This window comes from Ascaphus truei, chromosome 2, assembly GCF_040206685.1.
Source record: "Ascaphus truei isolate aAscTru1 chromosome 2, aAscTru1.hap1, whole genome shotgun sequence".
NCBI classification, from domain to species: domain Eukaryota; kingdom Metazoa; phylum Chordata; class Amphibia; order Anura; family Ascaphidae; genus Ascaphus; species Ascaphus truei.
The window spans coordinates 181,480,435-181,493,642 of record NC_134484.1 but is presented as its reverse complement, the minus strand read 5'-3'; positions in this window follow the sequence as shown (position 1 = coordinate 181,493,642).

Below are 13,208 nucleotides of genomic sequence, written 5' to 3'. Positions count from 1 at the left end.
CTTAGAATGTCCATAATTTGGGAGGTGAGTCACATTGGAAGCTCAAAATAGTTGCGTTGATTTACAAATCCGCAGCAGAATGTACAGTGAAAATGTTGTTGTGCTACGTGGTGCCTTTTCTGAGATTTCGATGCTTCGGACATACAAACAAACAGACGGAATCCAACTTAGATTTATAGTATAGATGGCATACTAGATTGAGTTTAAGAGCTTTGAGTATATTATGCTATATGTGATGTTACTAAGTATACTCTCTTTTGTTCCAGTGCATGGGCATCATATACTATATTCCCACTGTATATTGCAACTTTGTATTTCAAAGTATCTAATGATTTAGTTCTTAAATATTGTTATTAAATTGTAACTTGCCTCTTTATATTGTGATTATGCTGCAAGTTTGATACTTCTGTGGGTCTCGATTGTGATTGGCCGGACACACACCCCTGTACGACCAATGACACTAGTCCGCGGGGTTTATAACCGGTTTCCTCATGCATGAACTAAACATTCCCTGATGCAGTAGAGCCCATCTACGAAATGCGTAGGATTGCATTTTCTGCCAAACACTTGGCATTATTGACTCAATACCACTGTCTTAGCTACCTGTGTTTGCAGTATCTGAGCGCTTGACTAATACTGGGTGATCGCCCGAAGTGTTTTTTCCTAAGTTAAAGACGCTAATTTCCATCTACCTGGGAGTGGACTGTCGTGATGGCCGTCTGACGAGGAGACCAGCTGTGTGCCTCTGTGGTAACGTACCCAAGTCCGCCGAGAGGAGGGACAGCCGGGGCTGGTGTCCTGGGCCAGCTGGCTGGAGAGGGCACGGCCGGCCGGCTGGCATGGCCAATTCCTTCCAACCTCTGGCCAGTGGACCCCTGCAGACACCAGGCCCGGACTGACCCAAGGTAAGTCTGTATTTTTATATGTATTGGGGGGCTTGGGAGTATTTTTATATGTATTGGGGAGGTTTGTTTTTTTATATGTATTGTTTAATTTTTTTTAATGGATTGGGCTCTTTTGTAGATGTATTGGGGTCTTTTGTAGATGCATTGGGGTCTTTTTTTTCGATGCATTGGGGTCCTCTTTATATGTATTTGGGTAGGTTTTTTATGTATTGTTTTTATATATGAAAACAGATGGCACTCACGTGATAGCAAGTAATTGTAGGTGCTTGTCCCATAGGTACTCACATGGCAAAGCTATCCTCACCAGTAAGACAATCCAAGGAAGCTTCCAGTAAGAAAGAGGCAGCACTCAGTAGAAATGTAGTACAAAAATTGTATTGAAAATTGATGGCACACACACCGACGCTTCGGTCCTCTAAACGGGACCTTTCTCAAGGAGGTGCATAAACAAAGTGACTAACACCCACATATAAATACCCATCACCCATTGCAGCAAACAGATCTGATGGACCAATCAATAAAAAGCCTGCAAGTAGCAGCCGTTCTAACTCCTGTGTTGATTGTAGACATCATCACGTGATCACTGAAGTCCAAGATCAGGAATATAACAGCTGATCTCTGTGTTGCCAGCTCACATAGCGTCTGCAGTTATAATGGAGACGAGTCAGTTGGCAATTTGGCTTGTGCGCATTGTGACAGAAACCAGGGGATAGTAATAAATTCCATATATAGGGCTCCCAGGATACTGAACAGTTTCTATCCTGTTTGGCCTGGGAGTGCAGCCTTATAATACATGCACTCCATCCCACAGTTTGGCAAGCGCTGGAACTGAGGGATGAGAGATCCAGACCAGAGTTTGTCTGCTGCCTGATTTCTGTCACCTGTCATGCTAATTAGAAATCAGGTATGTAAGACTGATTTCCTGTTTGCTCTTCCCTCTCCCCCAAGAGCCTGGAGGCTGGAAGGCTGCTGAAGTACAGAGGGGAAGAAGCCTCTTCCCCAAACAGGTTCAATCATTCTGTTCATTTATCTAAGACTGCAAAGATACTTATTTTGTTGGTGGAAGTGGACAAGCTACTTCCAACCCTGAGTCAGGGAATATCTAAGTTTAAGTTATCGCTCAGATGAGCAGCTTTATGTTTGGCTTTGTTTATACTGTTTGCACTGTGGCAGTCTCAGTGCCTGGGACTAAATAAACCAGGCATAGCCTGTTTAAAGGAACAGTACGTGACGTCTCATCATTTAACCTACCCTAAAAGACCGTGTTTTAACAGTCCCGGACAGATGGCGGAGCCCCGGAGTAAGCCGTTTGTCACATATGGTGGAGAATGCGGGCAGAACACTAAAAGGTCTGCGGGTTAAAGAACTTTGAAAAAAAAAAAAAAAAAGTTTTTTTTCCTCTCCAAACAAGATGGAAGACGTGGTGAGTGCGCTGGTACGCAATGTCGCTGTCCAGAAAGACGCGAATGAAACTCAGCAACAGCTGTTAATAGCCCAGCAAACGACTAATGCAAATCAGCAACAGACGAATGCAGCCCTGCAAGAGGCGAATGCAAACCAGCAACAGACGAATGCAAACCAGCACCAGCTGTTAATAGCCCAGCAGGAGGCGACTGCAGCTCTGCAAATCGCGAATGCAAACCAGCAAGAGACAAACCGCTTGCTGAGAGAGGAGCAACAATGGTTCGCCCAGGGCTTACAGCAGGAACTCGAGATCCTGAGGGGGACTATCAGTAACCTTCCACTGGCAGAGGCAGCCCCAGTCCCGAAAATGACCAGGGCAAGCCACTACCTTCAGAAGATGGGGCCCTCGGATGATGTGGAAACCTATCTTCTCACGTTTGAACGCACGGCACAGAGAGAAGGATGGCCAGAAGCTGAGTGGGCCAGACTAATCGCACCCTTCCTAAGCGGCGAATCCCAGAAGGCTTACTTTGATCTAGAGCCAGCCGAAGCTAACGTCTATGAAAAACTGAAGTTCGAGATCCTTGCCCGCCTCGGCGTAACCACGGCTGTTCGTGCCCAAAGATTCCACGCATGGTCCTTCACGTCGGATAAAGCCACCCGAAGCCAGATGTATGACCTCATCCACCTCGCTCGGAAGTGGCTACAACCCGAGATCAACTCAGCAAGCCATATCGTGGAACGGTTGGTCATGGACCAGTTCTTGAGGAAACTTCCCTCTGCCCTACGTCGTTGGGTCAGTCGGAGTGACCCCCATAATGCAGATGAGCTGGTGGCCCTCGTAGAAAGGTACAATGCAGCAGAAGAGCACCCGCAACCCATAGTCGTGGAGCAACCCCACTAACCAAGATTCCAGGACTCTTCCAGAGATGGTAAAAGGGTACCAGGGTTAAGGGGGGCTGAAGAGCGACGACCGCCTTCACACAGCACCAGTAACAGTGGCTCGCACACTAAGGGCAACAGCCAACATGGGGAGCCGAAAAAAGGCTCTAAGTGGGACACAGACTATGTACCTAAATGTATAAATTGTTATGAGAGGGGCCACACCGCGAAAGTCTGCCCACTAAATGCTGAACCCATGCAATGCAACAGCGTTGAACCTTATTCGCTGTGGTCCCAATGTATGGGCCCTAGCCCAGAGGACCCCTTGAATAACCATCTGTGGGCATTTGTAAAGGTTAATGGTAAGAGGGTTCGGGCACTCCTTGACTCTGGGAGCATGGTCACACTAGTGTCCGAATACCTGTTGCCCATTAAGAAGAAACAGGTAAACAGTTCACAAAGAGTGGCAATTTGTTGTATACATGGGGATAATCATGAATATTCCACTGTTGATGTTTTTTTTGAAACAGAGTTTGGTTCTTTAGATTTCAAAGTGGGTATTGTACCCAAACTGGCACATGATGTGTTAATAGGGACCGACTTTCCCCATTTTCTAAAAATGTGGTCCTCCTCTCAGAATAGCGCCCAGAGTTCAATAGCGGACCATAACGAAGTAACAGAAGAAACAAATCCTTTCCCTTTTTCAGAAATAGAGGTTGACGAGGGCCCAAATAAGAAGGGGGAAAAGGAGGAGGGCTGTAAAATTCCCTTCCCCATGGCGACCTTGGTAGGGAATACCCCAAATCAAGATGTTGAACAGGCACTTACCACCCCAGAACAGGATAAGACCCTCGCTGACCTAGAGGTCAGTCCTGGGAGTTTTAAGAAGGCCCAGTGGGAGGACCCAACATTAGCGGTAGCAAGGGGAAATATACGGGACCAGAATAGTACTCCTGGCCAACCAGATAGGTCACTTGCTTACCCCTACTTCGAGGTAGAGAACGACCTAGTATATCGGGTTGATAAAAGGAAATCAGTTACAACTAAACAATTGTTGGTACCACGGACATTCCGTAACGTAGTATTACACCTCGCACATAGTCATCCATTGGGGGGACACCTAGGGGTGGAAAAGACAAAAGAAAAGGTTCTCCGAAGCTTCTATTGGCCTGGGGTTCTGGCAGAAATTACGAATTATTGCCCAGAATGTCAGATCACCGCCCCGTTCAAAGCGTACCGCAGCCCATTGGTACCCCTTCCCATAATAGAGGTACCATTTGACCGGATTGCTATGGATCTAGTAGGACCCCTAATAAAGTCTGCTAGGGGACATCAGCATATATTGGTAATATTAGATTATGCCACCCGATATCCGGAGGCAGTTCCCCTACGTAGCACCTCTGCTAAAAACATAGCAAAAGAGTTAGTAGTTCTGTTTTCCCGGGTCGGAATTCCTAAAGAGATTTTATCTGACCAGGGAACACCATTTATGTCCCAAGTAACAAAAGAGCTATGTAAACTCCTGAAAATCAAGCATCTCAGAACCTTAGTCTATCATCCACAAACAGATGGTTTAGTGGAAAGGTTCAATAAAACCTTAAAGAGCATGTTACGGCGTGCGGTCGATAAGGATGGGAAAAACTGGGATTGTTTGTTACCGTACCTTTTATTTGCCATTAGGGAAGTTCCCCAATCATCCACAGGTTTCTCCCCGTTTGAACTATTGTATGGCCGACAACCAAGGGGCTTACTGGATATAGCCAAAGAGACTTGGGAACACGAGGTTACCCCTTACAGAAGTGTAATAGAGCATGTTGCCCAGATGCAGGACCGCATTGCTGCAGTCCTACCCATAGTGAGGGAACACATGGAGAAAGCTCAAGAAGCACAGAGGAATACGTATAATAAGGGTGCTAGGGTCAGAATTTTTTTTCCAGGTGATAGGGTACTAGTTCTGGTTCCCACCGTGGAAAGTAAATTCCTTGCTAAATGGCATGGGCCATATGAGGTCTTGGAAAGAGTGGGAGAAGTAAATTAAAAGGTGAGACAGCCAGGTAGGAGGAAACCTGAGCAAATTTACCATATAAACCTACTCAAGCCCTGGAAATATAGAGAAGTCTTGTTAACCCTAGTACCCCCAGGTCCGTCAGAGAATCAAGAAACTGACCCAGAGGTTAGCATAGGTGAAACCCTGTCCGTTCATCAGAAACAAGAGGTTCAGAATTTAGTGAGAAGAAACAAAGAAGTCTTCTCTACACAGCCAGGTAGAACTAGTGTAATTGAACATGACCTAGTCTCTGAACCGGGGGTCCGAGTTAACCTTAAACCGTACCGAATCCCAGAGGCCAAAAGGGAGGCTATAAGTTTAGAGGTTAAAAAAATGCTAAAACTAGGCGTAATTGAGGAATCCCAAAGTGGGTGGAACAGCCCTATAGTCTTAGTCCCAAAGCCAGATGGTACAACAAGGTTTTGTAATGACTACCGGAAACTAAACGCAGTGTCAAAATTTGATACTTATCCTATGCCCAGGGTAGATGAACTTGTAGAGAGACTGGGCAAAGCCCGATATCTCACAACCCTAGACCTAACAAAAGGGGACTGGCAGGTTCCCCTCACAGAAAGGGCAAAAGAAAAGACAGCCTTCTCAACCCCAGACGGCCTCTTTCAGTATAAGGTGCTGCCTTTTGGCTTACATGGAGCTCCCGCCACATTCCAAAGAATGATGGATAAAATTTTAAAACCACATGCTCGGTATGCTGCCGCCTACCTGGATGATGTGGTAATCCATAGTGAATATTGGCAATCCCACCTTCCAAAGGTCCAAGCTGTGCTCGACGCAGTTCGGTCTGCTGGACTAACTGCTAACCCCGCTTAATGCACTATTGGTCTGGAGGAGGCCAAGTATCTGGGGTATTCTATTGGCAGAGGTTTACTCAAACCCCAAACACTCAAAGTAGAGGCGATACAAAATTGGCCAAGGCCAGTTACAAAAAAACAAGTAAGGACCTTTTTGGGGTTAATAGGGTACTATAGAAGGTTTATTCCCAATTTTGCAACTAAGGCAACCCCACTAACCGACCTCACAAAAGCAAGAGGACCGCTAATGGTAAAGTGGTCCCCCGAAACCGAACAGGCCTTTAGAAGCCTGAAAGAAGCTCTCTGTGCCCAACCAGTGTTGGTCACACCTGACTTCTCCAAAGAGTTCGTAGTCCAAACCGACGCATCTGAGGTAGGGCTGGGGGCGGTACTCTCCCAGGAGTCTCAAGGTGAGGAGCACCCCATCCTTTATTTATGTAGGAAACTAAATCCCCAGGAGAAAAATTACTCCATAGTAGAGAAAGAGTGTCTCGCAATAAAGTGGGCTGTAGAGACGCTCAAATACTACCTGTTGGGGAGAAAATTCCGGTTGGTCACAGATCATGCACCCCTTACCTGGATGTGTCAAAACAGGGAAAAGAATGCTAGAGTGACCAGGTGGTTCCTAAGCCTACAACCCTTTACATTTTCTGTGGAACACAGGTCAGGGCACAAACATGGCAATGCTGACGGGTTGTCAAGGATGCACTCCCTAATATCCATGGTCGCTCATCCCTCGAGGTCTGAGCTGGGGGGGAGGATATGTGACAGAAACCAGGGGATGGTAATAAATTCCATATATAGGGCTCCCAGGATACTGAACAGTTTCTATCCTGTTTGGACTGGGAGTGCAGCCTTATAATACATGCACTCCATCCCACAGCTTGGCAAGCGCTGGAACTGAGGGATGAGAGATCCAGACCAGAGTTTGTCTGCTGCCTGATTTCTGTCACCTTTCATGCTAATTAGAAATCAGGTATGTAAGACTGATTTCCTGTTTGCTCTTCCCTCTCCCCCAAGAGCCTGGAGGCTGGAAGGCTGCTGAAGTACAGAGGGGAAGAAGCCTCTTCCCCAAACAGGTTCAATCATTCTGTTCATTTATCTAAGACTGCAAAGATACTTATTTTGTTGGTGGAAGTGGACAAGCCACTTCCAACCCTGAGTCAGGGAATATCTAAGTTTAAGTTATCGCTCAGATGAGCAGCTTTTTGTTTGGTTTTGTTTATACTGTTTGCACTGTGGCAGTCTCAGTGCCTGGGACTAAATAAACCAGGCATAGCCTGTTTAAAGGAACAGTACGTGACGTCTCATCATTTAACCTACCCTAAAAGACCGTGTTCTAACAGTCCCGGACAGACGGCGGAGCCCCGGAGTAAGCCGTTTGTCACAGCATGCATAGCGCTATAACATAGTCGTGGTCATGACTGGAATTGCAGCATTGTATTGTCAGTGCAGGGTCCGTGGTAGACTCTGCTAATGCACACACGTAGCGCAATGTAAAGCTATGAGCAAGAGCAAGAATAATCAAAGAGTAAACTCCAAGAAACTGATGCTCCAAATAGTGCATATGTTATCCACAATGTACCAGGATGATAGATTTGTCTTTAAAAATGCTGACAAGGGAGGGGCCCTAGTGGTCTTGTCAGCTGATCAGTATAAAAATGAAGCATATAGACAGTTGAGTGATATATCTCTTTATCAATGTCTTAAGGCCGATCCTACCAAGGATTTTATGGGTCAACTTATGGAACTTTTGGATATGGGTAAAATACTTGAGGTTATTATCACAAGGAATTTGAGTTCTTGATCTGTCCACATCCCGTGTTACCCATATTTCACCATCTCCCAAAGATCCATAAATCGCTGGTCGACCCTCCTGGCCAACCCACAGTGGCGAGCATTTGGATCTTTGGGAGATGGTTTATCGCGGTATGTGGACAGTTTTTTACAACCATTAGTATGTCAACTGCCTTCTTTTATTAAAGATACATCAGATCTTATCAACTCTGTGCAAGATTTAAAATGGAAGCGGGAATACAGGTGGGTCACATTGGATGTGACCTCCTTGTATTCTATTATTTCACATAAACATGGCATCAATGCAATACAACACTTTCTTAACTTATCGGATCTTTCCATCACTTTATGCACATTTTTATTAGAATCTGTCACGTTTTTATTAACTCCCAATTATTTTATGTTTGATTCACGTTATTATTTACAAAAATTAGGCACTGCTATGGGTTCTTCTTTCGCTCCGTCGTATGCTAATCTTTTTATGGGTCTTTGGGAGTCACTACACATTTATCACGATTCTAATTTATTTCGTAATCACATAGTTTTCTATAGACGATTTATAGATGACCTTATTTTGGTGTGGGATGGGGACTCTGAATCACTTATCACTTTTATCAACACTCTTAATATTAATGATTTAAACTTACATTTCACTTATACGCACAATATGCACCACATAAACTATTTGGATATTACATTATTCATTGATAATGAAAAGAATATACAAACTGATATCTATAGAAAGGCTCATTCTAAGAACTCACTTCTTTGTGCAACTAGTTGTCATCCTCCTTCTTTGATCAAAAGTATCCCCAAGGCCCAATTCATTAGGCTTAAGCGAATATGCTCTGATAATGAGACATTTATCTCACAATCTCATATTATGGCAGAAAATTTCGGCCGAGGGGTTATAAGGATAAAGATATTATTACAGCATTTGAACATGCAGATTCTTTGGATAGAAAGGATATTATTAAATACAAGCATCCTTTCAGTAGACAATCACAATCCATTAGATAGATTTTTCTTAAACATTGGAAGATATTGACATTGGATAGAGATATTGCGTCCATTATACAAGGAGGGCCTAGGTTTATTTATAAAAGAGCGAAAACTCTAGGTTCTCATCTTCCACCTAGTTTATTTAATTCGGTCCCTCGAAGATCTCAGTTACGGAATATTCCTAAAGGTTTTTTCTCCTGCGGGAGATGTTCTGTCTGTAAATATGCTAAAGCTATAAAGAAAATCTCTAGCGGCGGTGTTAACTATCGTGTTGGGAGTTTTATTAATTGTCATACTAGCCACGTCATTTATCATCTTCAATGTGGTTGTAAAATGTCCTATATAGGTCGTACAATCAGACCATTGAGACTCAGAATCCAGGAACATATAAGACTTATTGTTAAAAAAGATTTGTCCCATCCGGTGTCACGCCGTTTCTCATCCTGTCCTCAGGGTGACATTGCTAAGTTTACCTTTTCAGGGCTAGAACATGCGAGTGTACATCCTAGAGGAGGTGATAGATTACATAAACTCAATATGAGAGAAATGTTTTGGATCTATACCATGAACACTTTATGCCCCACCGGTATTAATGTGGAGTGGGAACTCAAGTTAATATTGTTTACATTATTATGTTTATATTTATGATTTGGTTATTTATCATTAGTTTCTTTTTTTTCTATTATTTTCTTTAGTTTATACTATTATGTTCAATTTATCTTATATGTAAGTTTCTTGATTTCATATTATATGTTTATATTTTTAATAAGTTAAACAATTGATTTAGATTTATATATTATAGTTTTTATTAGTATATTTTTCTAATCTTTAATGATTTCTATATATATTTTTGGGTTTGATTATATATATTTTTTTCTTTAAATATGTATAATTGTTTTTTGATGTTGTAATAGATTTAGGGGCTCATGCAGAGAGCATAGATAAGGAAATAGTGCCATCTTCTGGCGAAAAAACTAGCCAGAAATCCTTAAACTCGGGAGAAAATGGCGCGATTTTTAAAAGTACTCAGAAAATTTTTCAGAGCTGTAAAACTCGCCAAACTCGTGGCGAGAACCTGAAACTCGCCATGCTAATATAGCGTGGTATTCCAGAAGCTCCGAATCGCTGGAACACGCCAATATGTGCATTAGTATGGCGAGTTTCAAATAGCCAGGAAAAGTTGGCAATTTGCAGTTTTTTGCCGAAATGAGTTAACGACGTTCTCTGCATAACACCTTCACTAACGGCAAATCTGTGGCTATTTTACAGCCATTTTAAACTTTTTTAACGTTCCTCTCTGCATAAGCCCCTTAATTCCTTTTAATTTTATTATTTCTATTGTTATATTTTTATGTTGCCCTTTTGCCACGTGGATTCTGGTTCTATATATAACATGTTGATTATTTACGATAGGTCAACATGGTTATATTTGCTTTTAATTATTTTGTTTGTCCGTTTTTAAACATGTATTTTCTACTGCTTTGTATATAGTCTGCAGTGAGCCCTATTATGTGATTACCTTTATTGGGTTAAATACTGGCGTACCTCTACGGAGGGGATCAGTTAATTATTCAGCAGGTGTACTTGTATTTGCATACCTATCTAATATCTCCAATCGGAGCTTAAGATTCACTATATTGGTTTCACTGTGGGCTAGACCAGTCACTCTTTGACAAAGTCCTGTTGGTGGACGCAACGCGTCAGAGTTTTCTCTGTGGCAGAAGGATTTTTGTAAATGCACTGAATAAACAACCTTTTTTCCTGATTGCGTTTGGATACCTTTGATTGAACCCCCACGGTTAGCTGTGAACCGCCTGAAGTTTTTCCTTTACTTATGAGCAAGAGCAGCAGGCGCTGTTGGGCTGAAAACACTGGGAGGTGAGGGAAGGTGGGCGGAGGGGGTGTGAGGGAATGGTGTAAAGAAAGTAGGGGCTAGGGGAGAAAATATACATGTATGTATCATACACACAAAGACACAAAGAAGACCCTATAGTAAGCACTCAGATATATCTATGAAATATATATGTATGTATTTGGGGGTTATATTTATTGTTTTTTTATATATATGTATTGGGTAGGTGTTTTTTTTAAATGTATTTGGGGGGGGGAGGTTGTATATATTTGGTGGGGTGGGGATTATTTTGGAATGTATTTGGGGGTGGGAAGTTTTTTGCATTGGGGGTTGGGGGTGGGAAGTTTTTTGGTATCTAATTGTGGGGCAATTGTGTGAGGGGGAGGGAATGAGTGAGCGTTAGGGTAATTGACCTAGGGACAGAAGAGAGAGGTGAGGGAGTAAGAGTGAGACGCAGGGGAGAGAAATACATGTGAGGCGGGGGGCAGGGATTGAGTGAGATAAATATATGGGAAGAGGAAGGGAAATAGAGGGAGCTCGCAAGGTGTAAAATGGGGCTCGCAACAGGGGGGGTTGGGGGGGGCACGGTCAGAACTGTAGTCCTGGGCTCCGGGAAATCTGTCTGTGGCCCTGCATGTACCTAACATGTAATGCTTGAGTAACTTTACTGGATGTACATGCAATACTCACCTGCTTCACTATAGTTCATATAATAGAATTTACTGCACCATGAGAGTTGTGCACTGTCTTTTGTCTTTTTCATACATTTACCAAACATTTCAAGCTGAATGTTCAAAGTTGATCTGTGTTTATCCCTCCCTTTTTTTCTAACTGCTATAATAATTCTCCTTGTGTGCTCTCTGTATAGGGAGGAAAGAGCACATTTCTTGTCCTTCAGTCCAACATAGCAGCACACACATTTTCCCTCTCTTAATTCAGTCGATATTGTGCATGTCTAAGTCTTGTGTAGGGGTTATTATTAATAAATGCTATTCCCAACACTGATCTGATGAGATGAGGAGATATCTTTATATATCTCTGGATCAAGTTTGTTTTCCTCCCGAGGAGGTAAGGCCAATTTTCCCTTTTCCAAACTTCAAAATGCTTTTTAACACAATGTTTAGGTTGCAGCCTGCCGTTATGCTTTTAAGTTACACTAAGGCCTAGCACCCTTTTGTACATCCCGGACTGAAACCTCCTCTCTCATACCAGTCTTCTTTATAACACTGAAACATTTAAGCATTGGGTGGAAAGTGCTGAGGCTTTTCATGATCACATCAAATGTGATTTCAATACAGACTCCTTCACTATCAGATTATATGGCAACGGAGCCAAAAACCATAAAATTTGGTTGTCTACAATAAACGGCAGTTATTAGAGGCAATTACAAATATGCATTTCATGTGTTTTATATTTCTCCTCAAAGTTGCAGGTGAGTTTCCAAACAGTGAGCAACTCACCTTCATGCACATTGAAGGGCTTGGACTCACCCACTTGTCAATAATGATTATCTGGAAAAAAAAAATAGCCCTCACCTCACATTTCTCAGGATTCCCCTCGTGGGGCACACTCTTATCATGTAAGAGGCGAGTGTTACTAATCCTTTTTGTCTTACAGACACTAAGCAAGTGCAGTTTAGTTAGCAGCCAGTAAACAGAGAAGGCGAGCTACACACGACTAAGAGAATAAGAAATAATAAAGAAAGTGACTAATTCTCACCTCTCCCTCACCTCTCCCTCACCTCTCCCTCACCTCTACCCCAGTAGGGCTGAAGGAGCGGCTCAGTGATTAAAGGCTGAATCTGAGAACAAGGACACTGAGTTTTAAACCTGGTTCAATTCCTGGTGTCGGCTCCTTGTTACTTTGGGTAAGTCCTTATGCCCCAGGCACCAAAAACAGATTGTAATCACGTCTGGGCTAGGACTGTAATAATTCCTGTGTGCTGCGTACCACGCACTATACTGTAATTGTGAAGCACTTTGAGTGCCATTGGGAGAAATGCGCTACATGAAATAAAGTTATTATTATCACATAATTTGATCTTTAAATACTTTGGACGTTCCCCCACCAAAGCATATCAACTGCTAACCGAAAGAAATAATATTTGCAGGCAGAATTATTGGGCAGATCGAGCTGAACAGTGAGATGCAGTGGATGGCTGATGGAGTGACGTCATCATCCCCAGACTCCAGAGTGCTGCCTGACGCTGACACGCCGGCCACGACCCCCCGCAGGATGAGAGAACCAGCACGCGTCGACTGCTGCACTCATAGACCAGACTCCACACTTTACCTTGTGATTGGACACATCAATTGTGAGTGTGAAATGTGAACCCTTTCTTTTTATACCAATTAAATTAATTACGCCATACAAGCGTCTCTTGTGCTCTTTTCCTCTAGACATACTTACCTGAAGGGAGGAGTGGCTCAGTGAGTAAAGACACTGACTGGCACTAAGTTTTGGCAACCTGGTTCAATTCCCAGTGTTGGCTCCTTGTGACCTTGGGCAAG